General features: G+C 32.9%; 1 protein-coding gene across 14 annotated transcripts in view; it reads right to left on the bottom strand.

Annotated features, from left to right (window-relative positions):
- KrT95D (phosphofurin acidic cluster sorting protein KrT95D) overlaps positions 1–10,000 on the bottom strand; it is a 396,291-nt gene that overhangs the window by 293,792 nt on the left and 92,499 nt on the right. The window lies entirely within an intron of this gene.

The following is a 10,000-nucleotide window of genomic DNA, read 5'->3' as shown; positions in this document are numbered from 1 at the left end:
TTTCAAAGAATCTAAAGTATTCATTTATAAATTTTGTTGAATGTTTTCCGAATTTCCAAATACTTTTTTATAAAAATTTTATCACCATAACCTTTATATTAAAGTGTAGTTTCAAAACTCAATATAGTCCTGAAGAAGGGTCACAAAGTGATTAGAAACACGTGTCAACACTAAATGGAGAAAAGTTGTATTTCTGCTGTTAATCCTGAAAATTATTTGCAGGAAGATCTGTCCGAGGAGAAGCTGTCTTCGATTTTTGGACGCCGCTGAGAAGTTTTCTAATATATATATATATATATATATATATATATATATATATATATATATATATATATATATATATATATATTTATATACACACACACACACACAATTGCTATTGAATTTCAATCCCTGCGAAAAACTCCCAATGCCACACTTCCTTTCCACTACTCTCCATAATTATTATTTCTTCCTCTCGTTCTCTCTCTTCCCGCCTCTTTCACCCTTAAGATATATTTTCCAACGACCTGCACTTCTAAGACGAGCGTTTGAATTTACCCAAAAACATAAACATATATAGATGCATGAACAAACACTTAAATCCACATCAACGAACAATTTTTCATATGCTTTAAAATATTATGTCAAACCGAAATAAACAATGAACGGTATCACAGTATTTCTATGAGCGAGAGAGAGAGAGAGAGAGAGAGAGAGAGAGAGAGAGAGAGAGAGAGAGAGAGAGAGAGAGAGATCTTTCCGATTGGCATAAATGAAAAATGAGGAATATTATTTTCGCTTAATAAATTTACTATCGATGCTATAGAGAAAGCGTGGATGAGTGTGAAAGACAATCCCCAATTTTATGTCACTAGCACCTGAAAACCCCCTATTCACTCACACGGAAGACCTTTACTATTGAAAAACTTTCAAATGAAACTAAAGCCCAAGCCTAAAGGCTTAACGTTAGCAAATATTCACTTTTCACATTTGTACACACACACACAAACACATTATATATATATATATATATATATATATATATACATATATATGCAGAAGAACCACAGGGAAAACGAAAATACGAAATATACGATTAAGTCCTGACTAGTTTCGTGATACTTCCTCTGAAGAAGTATCACGAAACTAGTCAGGACTTAATCGTATATTTCGTATTTTCATTTTCCCTGTGGTTCTTCTGCATCTGAGCATCACGTTTTCCTGTGATTTTTACGCACACACACACACACACACACACATATATATATATATATATATACATATATATATATATATATATATATACACACATATATAATGCGATCATGGTTAAGGGTAGATGGAGATGATTTGTGCATGCTCAACTCCTCATCATGATCTCATCCACGTATAGCACTCGAGTAATCTCTGATGAGATTGATTGATTGATTGAAAGTTTTCTGGCATCCTGACATCTAAGGCCACTGACGCCGATCTCTGATGAGAACAGAGAAACATTTGCAATTGAATGTAAAAATCGATTGGCAGTCTTAGAGACTTTAAGCGACGAAGAGCAGACAGTTAATGAAGAATGGTGTGACTTTAAGAACTTACATCAGTCCGGTGGTAGTGAAATTTTGGGACACGCAGTTACAAGGAGAAAGCCAAATGATACTTGGGATACTATAAAAAGGAGGCAAAGAGATTGATTGTTGGAAGTTTTCGAGGAATGAAAATTCGAAGGTAGAGCCTGCTAAGTATTATATAGGCAATTTCATCCTAGCTGGCAATTGGCACTAAACCATGGTTTGAAAGCGCGTCGCTGATAGGCTATTGGGAGGGGTATAAAGATTCTCTGGTGATAGCTTCACTTCAACTCTCATTTTAAAATTTATTCTAGGCAAAGTGGACATTTTTTTACCGAAATTATAGTCTTTCTTTATTAATCAGTCTGTTACCAAATAACCAATTAAATATGACGCGAAATAAGTGAGCTACGAAGGAAAAAATAAAAACTTCTCGTGATGAGTAACAATATTTTGATGATGGGTGATCATGTGGCAGCAGGAAGCCTGCAGCATTGCGAAAACCACCAAATTTGCAATGATATCACAGAACAAAGCCCAACATTTCACCATTATTTTCCTTCCTTACATTATTTTTTATGTTCATGACATTCAATAAGATTATTTCTACAGAATCCACCTATTTTTATTTACGTTTGCATAACACTTGTGGGTGAAAAAACAGCTTATAAAAAGTTGTATAGAGTTTTTTCAGCGTTCGTTTCACTTCAACTCGTATTTTTTCGTATATTTAAGATAGGGATATTTTTTTTTCAAGGTAATACTCATCATCTACCTTTAATCTGTGTGACCAAAGAACCAGGTAGATATTACGCAAACCAAGTGAGTTATAAAGCAAAAATGAACATCATGTACCACGAACAAATGCAATGTTTTGCTTCATTGTCAGTCAGCAGGGGGAGAAGGCCTGAACCAACAGCCAATCACCGACAAGCTTTCACACCGTGGTTCGGTTACAGCTGTCAGCTAGAATGAAAAAGACTTTTACTAATGATATTGAGGCCAAAAGAAAAGCCAGTAGTGACTCGAGAGAATATTTAGACGGGAAAACAGTTTAGGCTGAAAAAGCTATGAATTCAAGGAGTGGTTATGGTGTAAGAATCACTCATAGAATTATTAATAAATTATATACGGGGGCAAAGAAGAATACCCAGTAAAAAGAGAGATAACAGAAGATGAAGAAAGGAAACGTTGGATGGAACACTTTAGCGAGGTCATAAATAGGAGACATGAAGGGAATAATTTGATTGATATACCTGAAACTGAGAAAGACCTTAATGGGGCCATGAATGAATTCAGTGTGCTTCAAGTTGGAGCTATCCTAAAAAAACTAGAGATGGAAAGACCCTGGATACGATGGAATAACTGCCGAGAGGATTTTGGGCGAAAATGAAGTGACTCCCAAAATACTTACAAGATTATTCTAAAGAGTTTAGACAGAAAGATTAATGAAAATTCTAAGAGATGAACAAGCAGGATTTAGAAAAGGTAGTAGTTGAATATAGAAATCCACTTTTGATGGCGTTTGTGAACTATAAAAAATGTTTTGCTAGAGTGCACCAGCCAATTTTTTGAAGTATCCAGCATTATTATGGAATTCCTCTTAAATATGGAAATTTAATTCAGTATGTTCAGAGAATAGCAAGTACAAAGTTAATGTTAGTGGAGTCCTATTAAATAAATTTCCAGTGAACAGCGGAGTACTCCAAGGGAATGTGTTCTCACCTATGTTGTTTAAACTTCTCATGGATAATGTAATGCACAGAACAGTCAGAGATGGTGAAGAAGGATTGGACTGGACTAGTAATAGGAAATCAGCAGACATAAAGTATGCTGATGATGCTGTCCTTATCAGCAGAACACCACAGGATTTGCAATGCTTGCTTACCAGAATGCATGGAATATCACACGAGGTGGGGCTCAAGATAAATAAAAGAAAGATAGATATGAAGATAACGGAGAATGCAATGGAAGATGAAATATTATTGGAAGGAGAAAGGATTAATGAGGTAGAATCATTCAAGTCTCATACAGGGTCTTTAAAATTAGAGTTTAGTGAAAGATTGAAAAAAGCAAACCAGACAATGGCTAGGTTAAGTAAAATTTGGAAATCAAATCGCCTGAAATTATATATATATACATATATATATATACACACACACACACACACACACACACATATATATATATATATATATACACACACACACACATCTCTCTCTCTCTCTCTCTCTCTCTCTCTCTCTCTCGCTCTCTCTCTCTCTCTCTCTCTCTCTCATATATATATATATATATATATACATATATATATATATATATATATTTCATAAATACATAAATAAGCAATAAAAGAATTATATACATGTATATATAAATATATTTATATATATACATATATATATGTATGTATATATACATATACATATAGATAGGTATGTCTACTTATATATATTTGTACATACAGTCCACTCTCGTTATCTCTCATTAGTTAGTTTAATGAAACGACCGCGTATGCCAAAATCGTTGATCAGAAACCATTGTTTTTCCATAAGAATGTGTGGTTAGTCTGTCTAATGTGGACCCCAAGTCCCCAACTTTCTTCTATTTCAACAAAATAAACCGTATTTTACCAGAAATAAATACCATTATTACATTTAATAACCCCGAGATCATAAATAATAAACATCACTACATTGTGAATTAGGTTCTGAAAGAAACAAAAACAAGCAAACGATTTCATCAGCTGGTCTCTCTCTCTCTCTCTCTCTCTCTCTCTCTCTCTCTCTCTCTCTCATGCCCCACAATATATAAATATAGCAGATTTTTTTTTTTTTTTAAAGTGTTACTTAAATACTTAGCGCATTACAAATTTATACTTTGCTTAAATCCATGTTCGGTATTAGGCTGGACTTTGAATATGGCAGACGTTTTCTTTTACCTTAAATCATAATGTATATGAACTGAAAGCGGTACAAAAGATAATGGATTTATGTTTACTAAGCTTCATTAAAGCATTTTTGTAGTATTCTATTATCAATTTAAGGCGCATTTTAACAACAAAATTTCTTATTTCCGTCAGCTAATCTCAGGGTCACTGTGCCAAGAATATACTCAGATATACTTAACAGAGTATCGTTATTATAATTTCCTAATTTATACAATATTATTTGCCGATTTCTAAAGCTAAAGTTCATGCTATGACTTGAATTTTTTAATATTACGCTGTATTTGGCAATTTAACACACTAAATTCCACATTTTCACTCGTGTTCTTCGGCAATTTTTAGTACTGTACAGTAATATTTGCCAATTTCTAATGCTAAATTTCATGTTTTACCTTAGCCTTTTTAACATTACGCTAACAAAAACAAGAGTTGACAGTGTATGTCTAGAAGAGAGAGAGAGAGAGAGAGAGAGAGAGAGAGAGAGAGAGAGAGAGAGAGAGAGAGAGATTTCATCCTAGGTAGCAGGTTGGTCATTGCACCAGCCACCCGTTAAGATACTACAGCTAGACTGTTATTAGGTCCTTTGACTGGTCAGACAGCACTACTGTACATTGGGTCCCTCTCGGGTTAGGGCTCATTTTTCCTTTGCCTACACATACACCGAATAGTCTGGTCTATTCTTTCCACATACTCCTCTGTCCTCATACACCTGACAACACTGAGATTACCAAACTGCACTTTAATTGTTCAATGGCTACTTTTCTCTTGGTAAAGGGTAGAAGCTCTTCTAGAAGGACACTCCAAAATCAAACCATTGTTCTCTCGTCTTGATTAGTGCCATAGCCTCTATACCATGGTCTTCCACTGTTTTGGGATAGAATTCTCTTGCCTGAGGGTACACGCGGCCACGCTATTCTATTTTACTTCTCTTCCTCTTTTTTTGAAGTTTTTATACTCTATATATGAAAGACTTATTTCAACATTAATAGTGTTCTTATAATATTTCATTTCAATTGTTCATTACTTCTCTTGTAGTTTATTCATTTTCTTATTAACCTTTCCTCACAGGCACATTTTTCTCTGTTGGAGCCCTTGCGCTTATAGCACTGTATTTTTCCAGCTAGGGTTATAGCTTAGCTAGTAATAATAATAATAATAATAATAATAATAATAATAATAATAATAATAATAATAATAACAACAATAATAATAATAATAATAATAATAATAATAATAATAATAATAATAATAATAATAATAATAATAATAATACTGTGCTTAACGATAAAGCAAAAGCTCCTCTGCCAACGAACACCATGGATAAAGTTTTTAAACTAATCACCATGAAATATGCAGATTTTTAACCGATTTCATTTAACATGAACACTGGGATAACCTCGCAATTCAAACTGTTTCAATATTCCAATTTACTAATTATATACATCTTACTTTTCTTTTCGATAAATCAAAACGGGTTCAGATTAAATACATCCTTTATGAACCTATCCTATTAATAGTCCCAATATTGTATCTTTCTATGAATAAATAAAGACTAAAGAATACAAAAAAACAATGAAATTTAAAACAAAAACTCAAGGCAGAATAATTCAAGATGCACAAAAAGAGAAAACTTTTGAATATGACTCTTTTCAACCAGTTCTAAAAGACGCCCTTGTCTACCGTATAAAAACACCCACATGGCCAAAGAAAGCGAGAGAGAGAGAGAGAGAGAGAGAGAGAGAGAGAGAGAGAGTGTGTGTGTGTGTGTGAGTGTGTGTGTGTGTGTACATATTGCTTGCTTTAAACTTGAAAGTTCTATTGATGTGAAGGTTGAGATGAAGGCTTGTGCTCGACTATTTTCTGTGTGAATTTGAAAACATTGTTTGGACGTTGTAAAAATGGCCTTTCTAAAGAGGAAAAAAAGAGAAAGCAAGGCGGGAATTACATGTAATTTTAAGTACCCAACGTCAACAGTATATTCATACATTCAAATCTAAAACCATTTCCGTTGACTTTAAAAGTTTTAAAGCATAAATAAAGTGGGATAATAGGAGGCGTACATGAGATAATGAGCACAGATGCCATCAATAAAAAAAAAAAAAAAAAATCATCGACAGCAGTTTTGAGCTCGATGTGACTAGAGCCATTACCAACTGAAAATGCTCGAGAGATTACTTGAGAGCTAAGTGACCGGGGAATATCTCCGTCACTTTCTCGAAAAGCACATCATGCAAAACTCAAAACTCTGTTAAACTTAATCTCGAAGTTTTGTGCTTGCTCTTCCTTCCGAACAAATTGCACTGTCAGCAAATTTCACAGTGTCACCTGCTCCATCCTCTGCGTCAATTTCTTTCGCATTTTAGTCCCTAATATTGAAACTCAGTTATCTTAACTTCTATTCCCTTTATCAATTAAATTCTTTTTATTTTGTATGCGACTTCACTGAGAACTACAGTTTCGTAATCATTGGTTCCAATGTGACAAGCCAGTATAATAATTCAAATAGCTCCAATGACCTTTATGTTCCCCATTTCCTCATACTTTTTGGCTACGCTTACCATTGAAAGCCTTGAATTTAATCAGGAAATGATAGAAGAGACTGTCTGTGTGTTTGTGTGCATATGAGTCCAAATATTATTTACGTTATATACGGTAGAAGAGTGTGTATATATATATATATATATATATATATATATATATATATATATGTATGTATGTATACACAGTATATACATATACGCTTATACATATATGTGTATATAGATAGATAAATATAAAGATAAATAACGCTTACGTTATATATGCACTTGAATATATATAATATATATATATATATATATATATATATATATATATATATATATATATATATATTTATATATATAAATATCTATCAATATAAAATTTGCTCCACCTCGGGATCAGAGACCCAAGGAGGAATTAACTTATGATAAGAGCTTCTGGTTGACCAAGGCTTCGAACCCGGACCAAGTCGAAAAAGGTTACAGTGACTCCGGCTCTTTGTGATCTAGTGGTAAATAGACGGAGTCACTGTAGCCTCAGTTTCATCTTGGTCCAGGTTTGAATCCTTGGCAGATCAAAAGCTATTATTATAAAGTTAATTCTCCCTTGGGTGTCTCATCCCGAGGCCGAGCGAATACGATTTTAAGAGGTATTTATGGCTTATAAAAATAAATGAAAGACACAAGTAAATTTGATAAATTTTCATGTGTGTGCATGTCTATATATATAAATATAAATATAAATAAATAAATAAATATATATATATATATATATATATACATATATATATATATATATATATATATACATATGATAACTTATCAAATTTAATAAATCTACTAAATTTGATAAATTATCATATGTGTATATATACTGTATGTATATGTATATATATATATATATATATATATATATATACATATATGTGTGTGTATATATATTTACTCTCTCTCTCTCTCTCTCTCTCTCTCTCTCTCTCTCTCTCTCTCTATATATATATATATATATATATATATATATATATATATATATATATATATATATATATATATATATCAGTAAAATACAGGCGACCGTAATTTTAACTTACTTTGTTATCATCTTTCGAGGGTTGGTGACCGTAATATCACTCCTTTAAGTCAATAAAAATTCGATAAAAATTCTGGAATAAATGTTGCCAGTCATTTATCATTTTTAATGAAAATTTCTAAAAGTGTACACCGACCTATTAACTAAACTAAAATTTTCTCTCTCTCTCTCTCTCTCTCTCTCTCTCTCTCTCTCTCTCTCTCTCTCTCTCTCTCTCTCTCTCTCTCAAAACAAATACCAGCGAATTAAATCTGAACGCACAATAGAAACAAACAGACAAATAGACTTAAAGGGGGAATAAGGAAAAGGTTAAGAGGGAAGGGATGATCCCTGCAATGGCGTGTTTCATCAAAGTAAAAAGAGTGTTCTGCAGCATCTGCAAATAGCCGTATTACCGCTAAGTGCTGCAAGTGCACATCGCATCTGTCCTTGAATACAAAGGACATATTGACCATAAATGACCGCGTGTCTGAAACTTGGGGTTATAGGAGTACTAGTGCTTTCGTCATCACATTTAATCTTTAAAATTATATACTGGCACTTGGTGCTACTTTCATTACCATGTGCACTGATTAAACATATCACAGAAAATTACATGCATTACTATTGAAAAACAAAAATATATTCATAATAGATTAAGCATTAACCTATAATCCAACATAGAATATAACCTAACAAGTTTTCTGGTTACTACAAAATTAAAGCTTCATTGCCTCCTTGATTCTGACACCCAAACTCTAAAGATAACCATAACCAATTAACAACTAATTATGTATCGACTATCAATCAGAGGATTTTCAACAATACCACTTGGATATATCATGTCATTAAATGAAGTGGACTAGAGAAGATATTAAATCGAAGTTATAATACAATATAAAAACACTTAAGAAAAAAAGAGGTATTCACCGTATCATATTCTAGTGTTTTTAGTGTAAAATTTGAAAAACGGTGAACTCCAAGGTTATTACTGCAATCTCTACAAAGTACTACATGACAGGCCCAGGGATTTATTCAACGTGAATTTATATTTTTTTTAAAAAATCGGCCCATTAAACATTGATTCCAATTTATCATGTTTAACAATCACTCAAATTAAAATGGGATAAAATTTAAAATCTAGGATCAAATTTCAGAAGACGAATTCAATTCTCTCCAGAGATTCTCTCACCCAATTTACATTTCTGCAACGTTCAATCAAACTTCCTTTCCTTAATTAGTCCCTTGAGAGCTTATTTCCTCCTTATTAAGACACCAATATTCGTTAGGAAAATAAAAAAAAAATTCTAATCCCCCTTAACTTAATACCGTGACCTCGTATTTTCTCCCGATACACTACTAATCTTCCAGGGACGTATTTTTATTCCCTTTCCTTCGTTAAATCCTCACGAAGACGATTTTCCTAATTTTACAAATAACGTACTTAGATTCGTCTCACTTTCCTCTTCCTAAGCATTTTATCATTCCAATACCTTGATTAATCCTATGAACCCAGAATCTTCTTTGATACTTCTGTCGGGCAAGAGTCCTATTTCTTTTCCCTTTCCCAACGAAGTGCACAAACATTTATTATAAATCCTCTCCGAAAATCATTAGAAAAATAAATATTTTACAGGTAACCTAGCATACATCTTTACTCCTATCTTATAGGATGTCAATTAATCACGAAAAATGCTAGTTTATCAACAACTTGACCTGCATCCAAGATTCCTTGCACTCGACTCTCTCTTCGGAGGAAAACACTTGCATTGTATTTCCCCTTTCTTTGTCCATCAAAAATCTACGATTACAAATCTCACTCACTGTATCGGCGCCCACAAAACCTCGCTTTTAAATAATATGCCGAGTATGGAAAGTAGTCACCACAATCCCTCTTTAAGATATCTTATTATTAATA

The sequence above is a fragment of the Palaemon carinicauda genome, chromosome 18 (assembly GCF_036898095.1).
Source record: "Palaemon carinicauda isolate YSFRI2023 chromosome 18, ASM3689809v2, whole genome shotgun sequence".
NCBI lineage: Eukaryota > Metazoa > Arthropoda > Malacostraca > Decapoda > Palaemonidae > Palaemon > Palaemon carinicauda.
The sequence above is the reverse complement of the archived record's forward strand: the minus strand, read 5'-3'. Positions and strand labels throughout refer to the sequence as shown.